General features: G+C 36.9%; 1 long non-coding RNA gene and 1 pseudogene across 1 annotated transcript in view; one reads left to right on the top strand and one right to left on the bottom strand.

Annotated features, from left to right (window-relative positions):
* Positions 1 to 14,926: 14,926 nt before the first annotated feature.
* Positions 14,927 to 20,200, bottom strand: part of LOC111097339 — a 569,600-nt gene continuing 564,326 nt past the window's right edge. The window contains exon 7 of the long non-coding RNA XR_005364248.1: positions 14,927 to 14,984. This is a non-coding gene — a long non-coding RNA (uncharacterized LOC111097339). The remainder of the gene's footprint in view (positions 14,985 to 20,200) is intronic.
* Positions 20,017 to 20,144, top strand: LOC119873512 (annotated as a pseudogene).

The raw sequence follows: 20,200 nt of genomic DNA, 5'->3' as shown, positions 1-20,200 counted from the left end.
CAGCACAGGAGCTGCCCCCAGAGCAAGGCCATTTTGCAATCAAACTTTTAACACCACATTATCATTTTAAAGAACAAATCTCCTGGTTGAAATGAAGAAAATGATTTTCACAACTCATGGAAATTTTCTTTATGTATTTATTACACAGGATTCAAAACACATACTCAACAAGAATTAGTCTCAAGTTTCTATTTTGTGTAATATGTACCATGCTCAAAATGCATACTACAAATAAAATTAATTCATCTTGGTTATCTTATTCCATTCTACAGGAGAGATATAATTTTGTGAGATTGCTGAAGTTTATACCGTGGTTCTTCAGATTATTCTATGCTAAAAAAAGCTATCAAAATTATTCTTCTCACAAGCTAAATAAATTTATTTACAAACATCACCTTTCGTATTGTATCTTAAGAGCCAGATGAAACATTGATAATTTTTTCTGAGAAATTTACTTATGCCACAGAATTTACCTTGCATCCCTAAATATTAAGCTTCCTCCCCACATCTTATTTTATAATTATAGATGATAGTATGTTAACAGTTATATTTTATTTTAATTATAGATCACATGGATTTGGGTCAGACCAGCACGATTTGTTTTATATTGAATTATTTTCTAATATAAGTACTTTTGTGTCTGGTTCCACTATCATTATGGTCACGTTTACAAATCCTAAATTACATACTCACTTCCTGGACCTGGAAGATCCTGGCCAGTTTAGGATACATTTGAGATAAGCTGATTTCAAAATAGTGCCTAAAATATCAGGGTAAAGCTCAGCCTACACTGGTTCAGTGTACAACTCTCTACAGTCATGGATCTTACCATGGAATTTTTCCCACAATAAGAGAAACTATTTGATCAGTGTGCCTCTGTGGCTCCTACACCGAGTAAGCAAGTTACTTAATTTCTCTTTCCTCAGTTTTCTCATTGGGCAAATAGGGAGAGGAATAATACCCACCTCATCAATTCTTTGTGAGGACTTACTAAGTTAAAACCTGTAATGTACTGAAAAAAAATAGCTTATTGAACATAGCAAACACGACAGAGGTGTAGGTAATATTATTGGTCCCTGGTAACACTGTGTTCTCAGTACCTGCCTAAAAGGAACATGCATTTAATAAATAAAGAGCAAATTAATAAATAAAATAATGAAGTCCTTTTTGGATTCCACCACAGGCTTTGGTTTGGACCTCTCTAATAAGATATACTATATTTTGTATTGCATGAAAATGTTTGTTCTCAGGTTACATTCCTCCTGCATTTCTTGTAGGCAAAGGGTGTATCCTGTTCATATTTGTAGCGCTGCAGTGACAAGGAACACAGGATATATCTGTTATGAGCATGTGTGGAATGAATTAACAACAACAGACGAGCCCAAAGAAATGTGAGAGACTTTACCTCTCAATCATTAATTTTTAAATTTATTTTTATTCCATATTTCTAGAGCAACTGGTCTGTGGATGACATTTTGCCGCATGTGATACAAAAATGCATCAGAGTCCCTTACTTCAAGAAAATTATAAATGAATAGGGAAGGCAAAATAACACACAATGCTTATACATGAGTAATAGCTGACTCACAATAGAGTATTATACGAAATGCTGAGAAATTCCACTGGAAGAAGACATCGTTCCCAGCATCGCAGAGTGCCAGAAAGGCATCACGAAATTGTACCAAGTTATCTCTCTCTAGAGCAGCCTGAGAGCAAACAAGGGCATTTCTCTCTTTTCCCCACTGGACTGGTTCAATTGACATTTGTTTTGTTTTATTATGAATTAAATTTGCGGCTATTTCTACCCAGACTCACTAAACCACCTGTGAATTCAATCAAAGTGGTGAAGTGGATTAAACAAAATTCATGGGCTTTTTTGGATTCTTGTAGCCATAGCTTGGATATTAATATCTGTTTGTTGACTTTGGGGTTATATATTAGGAAGCCAAGGAATTAGCGAAGCTGCTTAAACTCATCAGTACATTAGTATTTAATAAAGTGTTCCCAGCTATCAGTAAGCAGGGCTCTGTGTTCCCCAGCAAACACTAACCACAGGGAAAGCATATTTGATGAAGAGCCAGGAGCAACTATAACCAAACTTGATCATTTGCAGTGTCGTGATCGGTTAAAATAGCTAATCAGGCAAGCTTGTGTAGACCCAGCATTGGCTACCATGACCCACTTTGAGCATGTGTGTGTGTGTGTGTGTGTGTGTGTTTCCATTATATTTCTCCACCTCTTTTTACTTTGGTAGAAATGGCTTGACCCAAATGTGAATGGGCCTGGCAAGATGTGTTATATTTCACAAATTTCTAATCAGAGTGGAGGATCCAGGAGGCTAATGCCAACCCCGGGCCTGAGGCATCCTGCAATTAACATTGTCAAGTGTTCCCTGCCTGTAAACAGTTACCTCACGTTACCTCAGAGCATGAGGCCATGTTTGCACATGAGAGCCGGCAGCCACAGTATGGCTTAGCTAAAATTCTGACTTCTGGAAGTCATTTTCTACCACGTGCACGTTTCAATAAATCTGCAAAATAACTTAACCAAAGAGACCCTGGGTGATTTTTCTTTCTTTTTTTTTTTTGTTTCCCCCTCCCCACCCCTGCCCAACAAAGCTGTAAAACTAAGTCCCCTTTATCGCAAAAGTCTCCACTGTGTAATCCAATGGGCTTTCAGGGTTTGCTTTCACACATGTTTGTCTCTTCCTGCGCCACTAAATTGTATCAGCTGCTCTGGATTTGGGTTTGATGGTGATTGCTGAGGTGGGAGAGGCAGTGGCTGTATTTGTTGGCTACTTTTTTTCACAAAATGTACCAGTTGGGGAGTACAGTTGGGGGCATTCATGGAATTTATTAGATATATAGGTTATTTCATTAGCTTTTTAATTTGGTCTTTGGTCAAGATAAGATAAAAACCTTGAGATCTAGACTCTATTATACTTTCTGTTTCACACCACATTATATATAATAATATGGCATTATAAAAAATAATATTATGGCATTATATATTCCATTATATTGATCTACATATGCATAACCATACCGACCCTATTAATATATAAATTGAATATATATATGACTATAACACTATATATAGTAACGATGCATATGTTTCTTTTTAATTTTTTTAAATGTTTTGTTTTAAAGGAGAGTGGTTGATTTTTTTAAAGATTTATTTATTTATTTATTCATTCATGAGAGACTCACAGAGAGAGGCAGAGACACAGGCAGAGGGAGAAGCAGGCTCCATGCAGGGAGCCCGACGTGGGACCTGATCCCAGGACTCCAGAATCATGACCTGAGCCAAAGGCAGATGCTCAACTGCTGAGCCACCCAGGGATCCCCTATATTATTATTTTTAAAAGAGATTTTATTTATTTGTTTGAGACAGAGAGAGAGAACACTAACAGAGGGAGAGGAAGAGTGAGAAGCAGATTCCCCACTGAGCAGGGAGCCCGATGTGGGACTTGATCCCATGACCCTGGAATTATGACCTGAGCCAAAGGCAGACAATTAACCGACTGAACCACCCAGGTGTCCTTATAAGACATTATTTCTAATAATAAAATTACTGAGTAGTTATGTGGGCAATGCATACAGTGTCGTCTAAACTAAACAGTTTGTGTGTTCATGTTTTTTGATAAATGCAAATCTCCTAAAGTCAAATAAATGTTTTGCACATATTTATGTGTGGATGTGCTTGTGCTACTTTTAATAGAACCAAAACATGAGATAATATGGCCAACCCAGAGTCTTAAATGGATTTATTAGGAAGAATGACTATTCAGTTGTAACAAAAAGCTTTGATTTCACTTTCCCAAAATGAACCTTCCCCTTCCATGAGCCTTCTTTAACATGTGCAGTCTAAGTTAGAGCTATCAGTCTTGAGGAACCTAGATTTTAATCCTAGCCATATGGCTAAGCCACTGGGTGACTGGACAAGTCACTGCATCTTTTGGGGTCTTGTTATCATTCAATAAACTGGAGAATAACATACTTGTATTACTTCCTCATGAATTTTTTTTTGGCCTGGTTAAACAAAATAACACATGTGCTACATTTTGAAAATGTTAGTAGTATCATTCCTAAAAAAAAAGATACTGCTAACATTATAGGAATTACAATGTAGTGATCATGGTTATTTTCCTTTTTATGTTTTTTCTTGGTTTTTCTTTCTCTTTTTCACATCTTTACTAATATTTCTGACCATTCCTGCCCTTGCTATAAGCAAATATCTACATGGTTTTCTGCAATAAGTTGGATAATAAATATTTGGGGCTTTGTAAGCTCACGATCTCCATTGCACACACTCAATTCTGTCATTACAGCATGAAAGCAGTCACAGGTAATTATAAGCAAATGGGCATGGCTGTGTTCTATTAAAACCCTGTGAACGATGAAACTTTAATTTCATGTAATTTTTACATGTTCTGATATAGCATTCATCTTTGGATTTTTTTTCCAACACTTAAAAACAGAGAGAATATCGTTCTTAACTTTTGGTCCTACGAAACAGGTTGTCTGGGACAGATTCCTCCTGGGGGCCATAGTTTGCTGACTCGTGCTCCATGCAGAGAGCTAACCTCAGTACCATGTTCCAGATGAAAAGGGCAGTTCTTGGCTTACAGGAAGGGGTACTAGTAGTTGGAGGTCACCTCAAATCCAGGTTTCACCTCCAGCTTAAATTCCAGGGAGAGAAAAAAAAATTCCAGGGAGAAAAACAAAATAAGTGTTTTAAAAATATAATCTGGGCACCTGGGTGGCTCAGTCGGTTCAGCATCTACCTTCAGCTCAGGTTGTGATCCTGGGGTCCTGGGATCAAGTCCCGCATTGAGCTCCCCTCAGGGATCCTGCTTCTCCCTCTGCCTGTTTGTGTGTGTGTGTGTGTGTGTGTGTGTCTCTCATGGATAAATAAATACAATCTTTTAAAAAATGTATATATATTAATTTTTGATATTGATATAAAATCAATATCATATATAAATTTTGATATTGATATAAAAATCAATAATGTATACTTCTTTCAGACCACTTATCTTCAGACAGAAGGTCAAAGTGCTGATTTTTAATTCTTTTACATTCAGCTCACTGTAACGGGCCAACACTTCATCAGTGATGTTACAATGTTTTAAAGTGAAAACGTAAGCTAGAAATCACTTTAAATCCTCTCTTTCTATGGAGGAGGGAACTGTCATCCTACTGAAGTAGAATAACTTGCTCAAAATCAGTACAGGGTGAAACTAGAACTCATATGTTCCAAGAGAGGGGCTCTTTTCACGTCATGATTATGTTTTACTCTAATTGCTCCTGGAAGCTCATCCCAAGCAAAAACAGAACCAAAGTAACAAACTCTTGGACCCTTCTGTAATTGTAGGTTAAGATGCTGACTCAGTTATTTCTCTCTCATTTTAGAAATACATGGCAGAGAGAGGGTTTTGAATACATGCCAGTGGCCTGCTAAGTATCCCCAGTTTTCAGGTAAAGTTTTAGGGCAAACAACTGTTGGCCAGCTGCTGGGTTTGACTGCTGTCTCTGTTTATATCGTATGTTCTTTTCGTGGGCTACTAAAAATCTTTAAGGTCTTATCCTCAGAAAACTTGCCCTAGCAGACATGGCACCACGGGAATTGCTTTTTTGATTTGGCTGGGGGATCCACAGCCCCACAATAAACTTCCCCATCGGATCTGCAACCTGGTTTCTCTGAGAGTTCGCAGCTCACCATCACCTAAGGCCACGCTTCAAATCCTGCAGCTTTTCATTCTCATGCAAACAGACACCAGAATGGAAAGGTGGTGCATATATTATCCACATCTGTCTGCTACAAATCCTGCTCAGTTTCATGCTTTTAGGACAAATTCCAGGCAAAGGGCCACTGGGAGAGGCTCCATTTCTCAGTACCCTATGCCCAACTCTGTCAGTGAGGCAGCAGAATAATTTCTTTCATAAGGTCTGTCCCAGCCAAAAACAACATACCCATGCCCTGTGGCATGGGATCTCCAAAGGGAAGGGACTGTGTTCTGAATTACACTCCAAGGGGAGCTGACCTGAGATCAGATGCCTTAAGACCTGGAAAGCAGTGAGACAGGAATATATCAAAGATGGACTTTATCATTTGGTATGGTTGGAAAATCAATTTTCTATATATGGAACTATGGCATGGATAAAATCCTCCTCTCTCATAGTCTGCTCTCCTTCCCCCCACCCTTGTATAAATTAGAAGGACTGCATTTGTATCTGGGTATCAACACTAAAGAAACAAGCATCTCAAAGTCGGAGCCAATCATTTAAAACGATGGAAAAACAAGCCTTCTTTTAGAAAGACATGGAAAGATGTCATTTATATGCACAGATTAAATTAGCAAAAAATATAGGCCCATTCAAGGTCCCTGCTGTGCTTCTTTATGTATCTAATGGAAAAATTGCTCCTGATCCAGGATTTTATTATTATTGTTATTATTTGAAATGCCACCTTAGAAAAAAATTTCCATTCGATACCCACCTTACTAGGAGAGGCTCAGTACAAAAATAAATAGTTGAAAATGTGCTGTGACTAAAATAGCGTTAGCCAAATTAATGCTAAATTTCCATCTGGACTTCAACATGCTACCACCCAGAAATATTTTCTGGATCTCATTTCTATCTAGCTTTTTTTTTGTTGTTGTCGTTCTTTTTTTTCTTTTCTTTTCTTTCTTTGGTTTGTTTCATTTTGTTTTGAGATTCTTTCCATTTGATCTTCTATGGCAATAGGGTTGGGCAGTTGGTAGAAGGAAAATTACTTTATCACAACCTGAGGCTTACCTCCCATCTCTAGGAGGCAGCTAATAGTCTAGAGATGGAGGTAGGATATTCCTGATACCTTTAGGAAGGGGGCACCTGTAATGGTGGTCTTCCCCCAATCTACTTGGCTGCTGGACCTTTTAGCAGGTTTATTCTTGGCTACAACATAAGGAAGCAGAGTCTCTGACACCAGGGCACACTATTTCTGCATCTTTTCATATGTCTTGTGATAATCATGACTTTACAACTTTTAATGAGTAGAGGAATAAACAAATATGGAATCAAGCAGAGCCTCAAACAGAAAAGCTGGACAAACCAGATAGTGAAATAGTATGATAGTCTCCATAATCTAAAATATTCTTATTATTGGCAGTTCCAAAAAGCCCTGGTACGTTGAACAATTCACACCCACAACCTGAGTCTCTCTGAAATGAACTAAATTCTTACTATGGTGGAGGTGGTTGGCGGGGAGGCAGCTAAAAACAGATTAGAAATCCTAAGGTCAAGGCCCTCTTCCAAGTTTACTTACTAATTCACTCTTTGACCTTGTACAAGTCACACAACTATCTGGGTCTCTAGTTCTTTATTTTTAAAAATGGGACTAATAACAGCTGTGCTGCCAACCTCTTGGTAGTATCTAAGCAGATTATTGAATAGTTGCAAATGACCTTTGGAAGCACTAAAAATGTGCTATAATCACAGCACCTTTTTTTCTTTCACCAGGAAGACCAGCACCAATTATTTTATAGCTTAAAGACATTGTTATTTGAAAATTCAAACTAAAATTTATTGGGCATCTCTTCTATGGTAGGCACTGTGCTCGGCACTTTATATAAATATTGTCTTCAACCCACAAAATTCTTGGAAGTTAAGTATCTTTATTCTAACATTACAAAAGTATAACCAAATCTCAGAGAGCTGAAATGACTTGTTTAAGATTGTACACTCTATGTGGTGGAAGTGCCATTAGATCCCACAGTTGGCTAATCCCAAACCGTAGGTGTTAATCATCCACTACACAGTATAGAGACCTATTGCTGGAAATGAAGGTTCCTGTTTCAGTTTATTTTAGGCCAGTTTAGTAGTTTTGTGCAAAGCTCATCAGATGGATGGGACTTTTTTTTTTTTATTAGGTTGGAGGTAATGCTTTTTGGTAATATCTGGAACCAGTGGTCTCAGGATCTATCCACTGTGGTCCCTAAGTGACATTCCACATAGTCTGTGTATAGAAAAATAAGTGTCAGTGGGGTTGTTGTGTGTGTGTTGTTATAATAAAGAAAGAAATTAAAGTGTTAAAAATATAATTATTTTCCCTACTTATATATTTTTTAATTTATTAGCAGTAGCTACTGCCACTTTCTTTCCCCTATTAAATACCAGATCCTATACTAGATCCTGAGGGGCAAAACCAAACATGTTCTCAATCTCAAGATTTCAAAGTTCACATGGTGGAACAAAGTTAAGAGTTCTATTGAGAAGGCAGGTTGTAGTTTTAGCCTAGGGTCAGGGAAGAAGTAAACACCTGTGACAGATATTTAGAAGGTAGATATTTAGAAAGTAAAAACCAGTAAATCTTGATTATTGACTCAATACAATGGGGAAGGGACATGGAAGAGAAAGAAGTCTCAAGGATGCCTTGCAAGTGAGAAAGAAAACTCTGGAGTACAGTGGCATTTCCCTTATCATAGAGTAGTAGTGAGGATTAGGGCAATGGAGGGATTTATGCAAATTTGATTACATATATGGGAATTCCACATAGGCATTCAATAAACGCTAGATTGCATCTTCGACGGATCATTCATAATTGATAAACAAACAAAGCTTCCTATTTATCTCAAAATGAAAATCACATGTGTGCATGTGCTTATTTGAGTATGACTTATTTCTTTAAAAAAAAGATTTTATTTATTTATTAGAGAGAGAGAGAAAGTAAGAGAAAGAGCACAAGCCAGGTAGAGGGGCAGAGGGAGAGGAAGAGGAAGAAGCAGACTCCTCACTGAGCCAGGAGCCAGACATGGGCTCACCCCAGGACCCTGAGATCATGACATTTAAAAGTCAGATGCCTAACCAACTCAGCCACCCAGGAACCCCTAATCTGGAAGACATATTTGTAGGAAGGAATCTAAAGATAGGCTACCTCTTTCTTTATAGGCTCTGAAACCTTCTTGTCACTTTGGTACAGCAACCTACTGTCCACTTTTTCCTCCTAAGGCTACAATAGAAGGAGCAGAAATAGCCTGGTTGAGTTTCCTTCTCTTGCCCTCCCCTCTGGTTAAGGCTCAGTCAATAGTGCTAATGAGCTGTGAAATGGCCAAGAGGTAACAGAAAAAAGGAGAAGGAAAATAAAGGGATCAGAATTCAAATACTATATGTTTTGGTGCTTGTTGAGGACTTATATTTTGCTTATATTCATAAGAATTTGAAATACAATTTGAAAAATAAAAGAAGGTGGCTACCATGGTGCAGGGTATAACAGATTTTTTTTTCTACTTACAAAAACTGATTTTATTTTATTTTTTAATTTTTTGTTTAAACTCAATTAGCCAACATATAGTACATCATTAGTTTCAGGTGTAGTGTTCAATACCTTATCAGTTGCATTTAACACCCAGCGCTCATCACATCACAAGCCCTCCTTAATGCCCAATACTTGTTGAACATATCAACTTCCTCTCTGTATCAGTTTTCACTAATTTCACCTTGTTCTGATTGTCATCAGACAAGGATCTTAGTGACTGGTGGTGGGGAGCTGTAGGAGGTTTGTGGAATAGGACATCATTTTAGGGGTATAAGTCTTCATCAGAAAATATACTGTAAAGCTCTTTCCTTCCATATCTAAGTCAGGATAACAGAGGAGGCATTCATTCCTAGGTCCTATGATAAACAATGAAGGAATACAAATGGGTTCACTAGACTAACGAAATGACACTTACAGGGATGCATTATATCAGTGAGCTCTGAAAATTTAATCACACTGCAATTTGTTAGCCTCTAAAAAGACCCCCCTCAAAATGAAAAGAAATAGGAAACATCAATCTAAAATATTATTAATTTGAACTCTGATTAAAACATTAGTCACAGGTTCAGCTATCACTGTTTGGAATAAATGAATGATATTAAGGGTAGATTTGAAATTAATAACTAAACTTGAGTTTGAGGTTTAAAATCATATTCTATGAATCATATTTTTCTCCTTTCACTCCCTTATTTTACTGTATCTTTGGTACTTGCTGCACTTTCTATCTTTATCACGTCAACAGTTCCCTTCAGTGAAAAGGCAAAAGTTAATATTACAAAATTAAATCTGAATTATTTCTCATTTGGACAAATTCTTACGGTTGAATGCACACATTAGTGAGGCTTTGCTTCTTAGGGTAGGACTACTTATTTTTACATATCCAGGATGGCTTCAAGAATAATTTAGGTGAATTACTAGGTTTCAAAAGAAATAGGATTTTTCATTACAGAATTTAAGTTCAGTAAGAAAGCCCCTTTCCTGGTAGCAATCGAACATGCTGCTCTAAGGGACATGTGTTGAAATAGGGCTCAATTCACTGGTAAGAGACTATTTCTAACCCAGCATCATGGGTCCAGCAGAGCCACAGGGTGGGGATGTGAGTCTACAGATAAGCCTCTGCTTGCCTGAACACCCACAAAGAAACATTCAGTGGTCGGGTACCCTGAATCCTGAAACCACAAACCAAGGGAGTCCGTCCAAAGCTCCTTTACCAAGTTTAAATTGTGTGGATGTGTGTGCTACCTTTTCATCCATTTCCTCAGGTTACAAGCAGGTGCAGAACTGACATTTATGTTCCTCTAAAGACGTCTTATTATCACTCACTTGGTATCAGCCAACTGATGGAAAGCAAAATGCACTTTGGGAACTACCGAACGGCTACTTTTCGTCATGTCATCTTTGGCATTTCCCTTGGCCCAGCTGAATTAAGGGACAACTGAGTCATTCGCTAGCTGCCTTCCATATCACCTATTTCTCAAGAAATCAAAGTAAAAGTTATAAAATAATTAAAAGGCCAAGCTATTGTTTTCCCTGATAGGACGACTAAGCACTAGCATTTCTGTAGCACCTGGATCAGGCATGCTGTGGTTTCTATTATTCACACAGATTTGCAGTTTTCAAAATGTATTAGAACATATCCAAGGTCTATTTCCACAAGTAAACTCCTGCTGCATTGGGGGGAAAATGTAAGAGTTTTACAAGGTTTCAGATGCTTTTACACTACCTTACAATATAGAACATGGCAATTTTATGTAATTTTCACTTATTCTTGGTTCTGAGTGAGAGTGTTGACTCTCTTAATTCCAACACCAGAACTATACCGTGAGGGGCATTTCGATCCACATTGCCACCCCAGCACTGAATTTGAATATGTTATACTCAGGCTTCTGTCAAAAGAAATTTTCCAGAAACTTCCACGTCACACCTTCTCTGGACCAAGGGGAGAAGGAAAAGTTTCAGTGATAAATTAGTCCATATCCATGATTTCAAGGCATATTATATGCTTGAGAGATGAAAGACTAATTTCTTTATACACATGCACACACACACAGATAAATATACACACAATTTGTCCTAGTAATAAGCTTAGCATTAACATAGTGATGATATAGGTATATTATTTATTTTTAAAGTTGTAAATAACAACAAAATAGTTTATTTTTCCTCTTTGAATAAACCTTTAAATAACTGTCTCTTTCTCCTGTCCAGAAAATCATGGCCCTATTAATTCCCCATGAGTCTGATTTTAATCCTTTCTTTCACTATCCTCATCCTTCAGATCTTCCAGAGCTTGTTCATGAGCCCTGCATTTCCATGAAGATAGAATGAGGCATGCATATGTACCTTCTTTTGGTACTGGCGGGAAAATAATTGAAATGCATAATGGGTATGCAATTATTTAAGGCATTGATTGTGTCAACATACCAAACTTTTAAATAACTTAGTAATTTCAAATGTTTGTGAGTATATTAAAGTTTAAAAATATTCATATATTTATTTGACTGGTTTACCATTTAAACCACATATGACTGGTTAATTTTGCTCCTGTCCTTTTGGTATCATTTAGGGACGCTTTCTACCTCAAATATGATGTGTCCTAAAGCCTCTTTATAATAGAAATGCACTGATTTGTGATAACTCAAGAATGATGTATGTGATTCTTGGACATAAAAGAAGTCATTAAATCATTTTAAGACCTGGCTCGTAAGGAAATCAGTAAATTTTAGAGCAAATTTCAAGAGGTGAGAAATCCCACATTGTAAGCTTCCAGTAATATATATCTTATATTAAACCCAGACATTTTAAAAATGTATTTTATGGTTGTTATTTATGTAATATTGGCTTTTAGGAATTTTTTTCAGCATTTAGTGTCTTTGTAACTTAAATATAATATATAGAATTGCTGAAGAAAGAAAAGGTTTATCTCTTTATGCCACTTAAACACACAATTTCATATGGGTCATGCTTTTATATGTACTTTCACTGATTCTGTGAAATCTGAAAACAAAGTGAGAATACAATTGACCCTTAAACTAAGCAGGGGTTAGAGATGTTGACACCCTCTCCCCACCCTGCACAGTTGAAAATCCGTGCATTAAAAAAAAAGAAAAAGAAAACCCATGTATAATTTTTGAGTCCTCCAGAACTTAACTACTAATTGCCTACTGTTGACTGGAAGCCTTACTAATAACATAAACAATCGATTAACATATATTTTGTATGTTATATGCATGACATACTGTATTCTTACATGAAGTAAGCTAGAGGGTGATATTTAGAAAATCATAAGGAATGGGCACCTGGGTGGCTCAGTCAGTTAAGCATCCAACTCTTGATTTTGGCACATCTTAGGGTTGTGAGATCGAGCCTTTTGGCTCAGATCATGACTCTGTGCTGAGTGTGGAGCCTGCTTAAGATTCTCTCTCTCCCTCTCCTTCTGCCCCTCCCATCCTCTCCCTCTCTTTAAAAAAAAATCATAAGGAAGAGAAAATACATTTATAGTACTATACTGTATTTATTTTTAAAAACTCACAAGTGGACCAGGGCAGTTGTGTTACTCTGAGGAACTGCATTCTATATCCATGCAATATAGCAGGTAACTCTTGAAAGAGGGTGAAGGTAGGAGATGCTTTTAATTGGAAGGGAAAAGGTGGTTTCAATTTAATGAATCAGCTTCATTTTTACACTGTTTTCCCTTCTCAAAATTGACAGTCAAAATTGAGTTTGGTTTTAGCCACACACTTGTCTTCTACTCTTTCCTTCACACCTGCCACGAAGTAGATAAAGGTGTGAGAAATGTGAGCCCAGTCCAGTCACGCAGTTTTAAAAAATGGTCACGGTAATAGGTGTCAAACAGAGTTGTGGTTGTAAGAAAGAAAAATATGACTGCTTTAATTTTAATGTTTTAGCATTGGCAATATATTTGGCTGTTGTCCTCTTGTCCATATTTTCTTTGAGTATTTGGCTCTGTGAAGAAGACAATACATTTCTATTACTATTTTAAGTTTTAAGAGCCATTAATGTATTTATACATAATGCTTGGGGTGGGGGGAGTTATTAGTGTCTAGTTAGTTTAGGTTAAGCATTTAAATATCAAAAATATCAAAACTGTCACTAATACAATGGTAAAACTACCAAAAGCTATGCTGGTATATATATGTTATAGATTTGTATATTTATCATTTGTATTTGGGAGTAGTCTTTAAAATGATCTGCAAAGTAATTTAAAAAAATTATTAATATTTACTTAAAATTTTGAAAAGTTTATTTAAATGTTCCCAAGACAATCTCATTTTTGTTTTATTTTACTTTTTGTTTTATTTCATTTCATTTTACTATTTTATTTTATTATGGGGGATGAAGTACATAGTAAAAACAACAACAACAACAACAACAACAAAAAAAACCAGTGTGACAATTATTGACTCACAATAAACTAAAAAGCTTTAGAAGAAAGTAACACATTCCCAGTCTCAAATCTAATTCTGATTGCAAAATTAGGTATTTTTGGAAGAGGAGTATGGAAAAAAAATAAGTAAGTGTTGCAACATCTAGAAATCTTCCTTCCCTAGTAGACTGTGCCTGCTAGGGTCGGGGGTAGGTATTCAGGAACTCTGTGGCAACTATTTATTCAGGAAAAAGCCACATGAGTGTTTCTCTATGCCATGAAACTGTTGCATGTTTTGTTAACTGTTTAGAATTGGTCTGTGAAACTGAATCCTCATGTGCAGAATTTTAATTTTCACATTTTGCTCTTTCAAACCCCTGTGCACCATTAAGAAGACAGAGAACCCCAAGGTCACAGCAGGAATCTTCCAAGTGGGGCACAGTGCTGAGCAGCACAATTCACTGAGAACAGGAGCAAAACAGAACTTGTATTCCTGCCTACCTTTTATCTACAAATGTTTGCTAATATTTAATATACAGCTGTATATGAGTGTCTCCCATGTCATGTGTCACTTACAATGTATGGATTGGCATGAGCATGTAGCAGATGCTCTTTCTTTCCTATAATAGCAAGGCACTGTGAAAATATGCAATTTAAATAATATTTAAGTAGATGGACAGACTATAATGTCTGCTTTTAACTAATCCAACACTCCTGAAATGGATACATGGCCTAGATGGTTTCTACAAAGAAGTCTTTCTGTGAATCCCTCCTCTACTTTTGCCACCCATTAACTTGAACACTTGAACAGTTCACATCTCTGAGCATCTGTTTCCTTATTCAAACTCGGATAATGGCATATTCTTCACTGACTATAGAAGGCATTAAATGAGTTAATAGATATAAATATCTTAGAACAGTGACTAGAACATACAACTTAAGACCAATTGCTATCACCTTAATACAATTATGTTTGCTAATGAAAGTAGGAATCAACAAAAGAAAAATCATAGAGCTGTGTCTGCTTTTACTCTGAGAAAAAGGTTTCCATCAGGCATTGTATTAATCAGTGTTTTCCAGAGAAATAAAACCAATAGGATGTGTGTGTATGAGTGTGTGTATATGTGTGTGTATACATACATATGTGTGTAGACACAAAGAAAGAGGTTTTGGGATGCTTGGGTGGTTCAGTTGGTTAAGTGTCTGTCCTTGGCCTAGGTCATGATCCCAGAGTTCTGCTCAGCAGGGAGTCCACGTCTCCTTCCACTCCTCTCCCCTCTCATGCTTGTGTATGCTCTCTCTAAAATAAATAAATAAAAAAAAGAGAAAAAAAGAGGTTTTAAGGAATTGGCTCTCATGACTGTGGAGGCTAGCAAGTCTGAAATCCGTAGGGTGGAGAGCCCTAAAAAAGTTGATGCTGCAACCATAGAGCTTAAGGGAAACCTAGAGGCAGTATTCTTTCTTCCTTTTCCTTGGGTTACCTCAGGCTTTTGTCTTAACATCTTCAACCGATTGGATGATGTCTACCCACATTATGGAGGGTAATTTGCATTACTCAAAGTCGACTGATTTAAACAGTAACCACATCAAAAAAAAAAAAAAAAAAGGAAAAAAAGAACCTTCACGGTAACATCTAGAATGGTGTTTGACTGAACATCTGGACACCACAGTTCAAGCAAGTTGACACATAAAATCAGCCATCACAGACAAACTACAAGTCAAAAACAATAAGAAGCTAATCAGAACCAATCTATTCAGTCATGTATTCATTTACTCTTCATTCACTTTTTAATCTGCCAGACTCTTTCTATCAACTGGTCTGTCATTCTAGGTTCTGAGAACATAACAGTCAACAAAATAAGTTAGTCCCTCAATCAAGAGAGGTTATATTCTCGTGGTGGTAGATAAACGGTAAACAAATAGATAGCTTAAAAAAAATCTATACATACAAGTGCTTACATTGGTTAGATGGTGATGATTTGCAGAGTAAGGGGAGTGAGGAATGTTGTGGGTGGAGAAGGATATACTGTCAGTAGAGGCCCAAGAAGCAGAAACATGAAGGAAATGAAGGAGCTACCCATGCAAATACTATGAGGAAGAGCATCCCAAACAAAAGGCAGGGCATGGAATGTTCTTGATACGTTCAAGGATCTGCAAGGAGTATTTTGAGCAAAAGAGAGGCATAGTTCGATTTACCTTGTGACAGTAGAAGACTCTAAGTATTGTGTGACCAACAGACTCTGTGGGGACAATTGGGACAATCTCTAGAAGGGTACTTCAATATTACAATGTTGGGAGGGTGATGATGGCAAGGACCAGAGTGGCAGCAGTGATGGTCAGTGGCTTGCTCAGATTTCAGAAATAGGATGTTTTGAAGGTAGAGTCAAAAAGATTTATTGATGAATAGGGTATGATTTGTGAAATAAAAAAGAAGACTGGTTGTCTCCATGGCTTTAAGCCTGAACAAAGGGAGAGTTACAGTTGTCCTTTACAACTATGGTGACAAATGCGGGAGAAGCCATGAAGGAGAGAAACATGGAGTTGGGCTGGGACCTTCTAAATCTGAGATGCTTAACAGACATAGAGGTAGGGGTATCAAGTCAGTGTTTCTAGAACTATCTGGAGTGCAGTTGAGAGGATCAGGCTTGAGATGGAAATTTGTAAGTCATCAGCAGTTGGATAGAAAGCCATGAATGTGCATGAGATCAACTACATGCATACTACGTCTGACTGGGTGATGGATGGTATACTCTGCCATTTAGAAGTCTTGAGAGAACAGAATGAAATAGCAAAGTAAACATAGGGTCAGAAGGTAAGCTTGGAAGGAAAAGAGTGCTTCCCAAGGGTCAAGTGAAGATAGTATGTCAAGGAGGAGGGAATGGCCACCCTTGTCAGAGTCTGTTGGATGGCCACATATCACGAGATGAAGAATTAGTGGATGGATTTACATCTGTGAAGGTCATTGGTGACCTTGGAAAGAGCTATGTCAGTGGGGCAGTGCTCTAGGTGAAAGAGGAGTCATAGGAAACATTTGGAAGAAATTTGCTATAAAGTGAGATGTAGAAGAGGAAAAGTAAGTCTCCTTTTACCCTTCTAGGTTTTTGGCTAAGACCTTTTGTAATAAAAGATGGACTAACAAGAGAAAAACCAACAGAAGTTTAATAGCATGTAAATCTCTTGTATATACGAGGAAGATACCCAGAAAAACTGAGTAATTTCCAAAAAGTGGTCTAAGCCACTATCTTCAATATCATCTCCAGCTAAAGACAAAAGGTAAGAGGGGGGTGGTTGGGAGGAGGATGGAATATAGGAGGTTATCAGGAAAAGCATGGTGAACAATATTAAAGATGTTTGTAAACTTAATTCTTTGTCTTCTCCATTGATAAGTTTCTAGAGATTTAGTCATTCTTCTCTTCCAGGTACAGAGAGAGACATTCTTACAAATGGGACTTCCCTTAGAAATGTAAATGTCTTTTACAAAAGGATGCCCCTCCCCACGAGCTCTCACATGCATGGGCACGTGTTCTCTCACTTTCTTACTCTAAAATAAATAAATATTTTTTAAAAGAAAGAAAGAACAGAAACAATTGTTGGAACTATGTCTTGATTTAGGAGAGAAGAGGATGGAAATTGAAGAAGCTGCCCTTCCACAGAAGCACTGAATCAATCCCCTTCTTATTAGCAAGAATGAAGCAGAGCATTTATCCACAAAAACAAAGAAGGGGTCAAAAGTGGCCGTAGACACCATTGCCTTGCTCTTATTAAATACATTATCTGTAGTATAGCTAGTATTAGTATATTAGTGAGAACCACAAAAGATGTTTATGTATGCTGTTAATACTAAAAGATTTATATTCTCTTACATCTTAAAAACTGATTTTGAATGTATTTAATATTGTCTTTGTCAATAAATGTACAAAGATGCTTGTATTTGAAATAAATAAAAATGTATTAGGGAATAATTCTAAAATGTAATTAATATTGGTAGGGGTTTTATAACCAAACTCAAAGGGTTTACCCCTTGGGGTGCATCAAATTGAAGGCAACACATGGAAGTATTGAAAGCAAGTAACTTTTTATCACTTGTTGCAAGTAAGGAGACAAAGAGCTTTCAAAACACCATCTCCTCATTGGGTTAGTACAGGAAACTTTTATTCAGGGCATCGGGAGTGCTTCAGGAGGTGGGAGCAGGGAGCTTGCAGATGCACTTGTTGGTTCGATTGCACGTACTTAGCATGTCAACATGTTGTGCATACATGGTATGTTAAAAAAAATGGCAGAAAACCCCACCCGTAGGAGGGGCTCTTAGTATTATAATCACCTAAAAGTAACTTTGGGTCAGCTCAAGGGGGCTTCAGAGTAGACCCTCAGCTCCCATCTGGCTCAAACTGGCTCACATAAGGGGCTCCCAGGTGAGACACCCAGTTGGGCTTCTCCTTGGCTTGAACTGCTGGTTCTACAAAACAAAACACATTCCTTATTCCTTGATTAACTTCCCATTGCATCCGAGCTCTCAGTGTCATCATAGGAGTTTAGAGACCATAATTGTGGAAAGTTGTGTGTATGCGGTAGGTGGGGCGGTGGAATGGTTAAAGTTAAGCATTAGAAGATTTAAAGGTTAAGATGTTAACATTGAAAAGTTAAGAAAATCAATTCAGAGAGTCTAAAGACCTGTTAAAGACTTTAATTTTTTTCTTATCCAGAATGGTGAGGCATCAGAGAATTTGAAGAAATGGAACAAAAGGGTCCATTCCATCTAAGTTTCAAAAAACTTTCTCTCGTGGAGAAAAGTTATGAGGCTTTTACTGTAATAGCAAGAGAGGAGAGAAAGAGATGGAAAGAGACACACAGAGAGAGGATGATGATAAGGACCTGAATTTGAGAAATAATAGTAACATTTGGGGAGGAAAGGACAGATTGAAGAAGCCTGAGAGATGGTGGTGGTATTTATTGAGATAAACCCTAAAGGGTCAGTAAGAGAATAATTTGTCAGGAAGCCCTGGAAGAGGTGGGGGAGAGGGAAATGATTCATTTATTTTTGGATACATCCAATTCCAAATTCCTGTGGCCAACCCCAGTTGGTCTATCCAGCAGGCAGTTTTTGGAGTGTACATCTGGAGCCCAGAAAGGCATTCTAAGTATTGAAATGTTGGATTCATTAGTTTAACCTGAAATATTGCATTCCGACCCTGTCCTACCATTGGTATATACCCTCCTGTTCATGCTTTTTTGTACTTAGACTACTTATATATGTCCATAAATAATAACAGTGTTCTGGTTTTTTAAAAAAATAGCTTGCATAAGTGGTACCAAGATGTGTTTACACTCACTGTTATGCTGATACATTGATCCAGTTCAGAGGTTGGCAAACAATGGCCCAGGGGCCAAAATCTGATCCACCACCTGTTTTTGTGCAGCCTTCAAACTGAAAAAGTTTTTTTTTTTTTCAAATGAACATTTGCAATCAATTTGATGATATGAAACATTAACTTTGAACCTCAATTAGATGAAATTTTACCCCATAAAGGGAGTCCTATTTTTCTCATTAGTAGACTTGTATTACAAAATAAAATAAAGTAGTACCTAATTTTTACTACTATATTTTGAATTAAAAAAAAAAAAAAAAAACCACCCACATGGAAATTTTTTCTGGAACTACATAAGTACCTATATAATACCCTCAACTGATAGCTTGGCTTGTAAGATCTAAAAAAGTAAACTTGATCAAGGGAATTCATTAATATTGACAATTGATGCTTTTCCATTTTATAAGTACATGATTATTTATGTATCCATTAATTAATAAACTACATTTCATTGTTTTGTATTTTTTGCTATTAGAAACAATGCTTCAGAACTATCTTTATGTGTGTTCTTTTACACATGAATGACACTTTATCTATGTATGAACTTAAATGTGGTTTTGTTGGCTTAGAGGGTATGTGTACCTTCATCTTTTTTATATATTGCCTATTCATTACACAAAGTGCTCTGACAGTTTACATCCCAATCAGTGGTGGGAGAATTTCTCACCAATAACTTAACCAATACTTGTTAATTTCTTAAACTTTATATAATGTAATTAATATAATTTCATATTTGAACTATGAATTGCTTAAAAACATGTCTTGTAGTTTCTAAAATCTATTTTTAAATCTATCAATCTCTTTCTATTGTATGGACTTTTTTATTAAAAAGTTGATCTAACGGAAACTGACATGCAGATATTTACAACATAGTATATAGTCAATTTGTATCAACGTTCCATGTGTTCTTGAGAAGAATTTGTATTTTATAAATGCATTCTGTTCTTTCTATAAGCAATTAAAGCAATCACTTCTCGGCCTTTTGGCTGAGATCAAGTGTAGTACAGGCAACCAAACCAATCATTTATAATGTTGAACTCTATCATCTACTTTTTATTTTAAGATTTTATTTATTTATTTGAGAGAGAGAGATTTGAGTGAGAGAGCACATGAGCAGGTGGTAGGGGGAGGGGACCGGGGAGAAGCAGAG

The sequence above is a fragment of the Canis lupus genome, chromosome 9 (assembly GCF_011100685.1).
Source record: "Canis lupus familiaris isolate Mischka breed German Shepherd chromosome 9, alternate assembly UU_Cfam_GSD_1.0, whole genome shotgun sequence".
Classification (NCBI taxonomy): domain Eukaryota; kingdom Metazoa; phylum Chordata; class Mammalia; order Carnivora; family Canidae; genus Canis; species Canis lupus.
The sequence above is the reverse complement of the archived record's forward strand: the minus strand, read 5'-3'. Positions and strand labels throughout refer to the sequence as shown.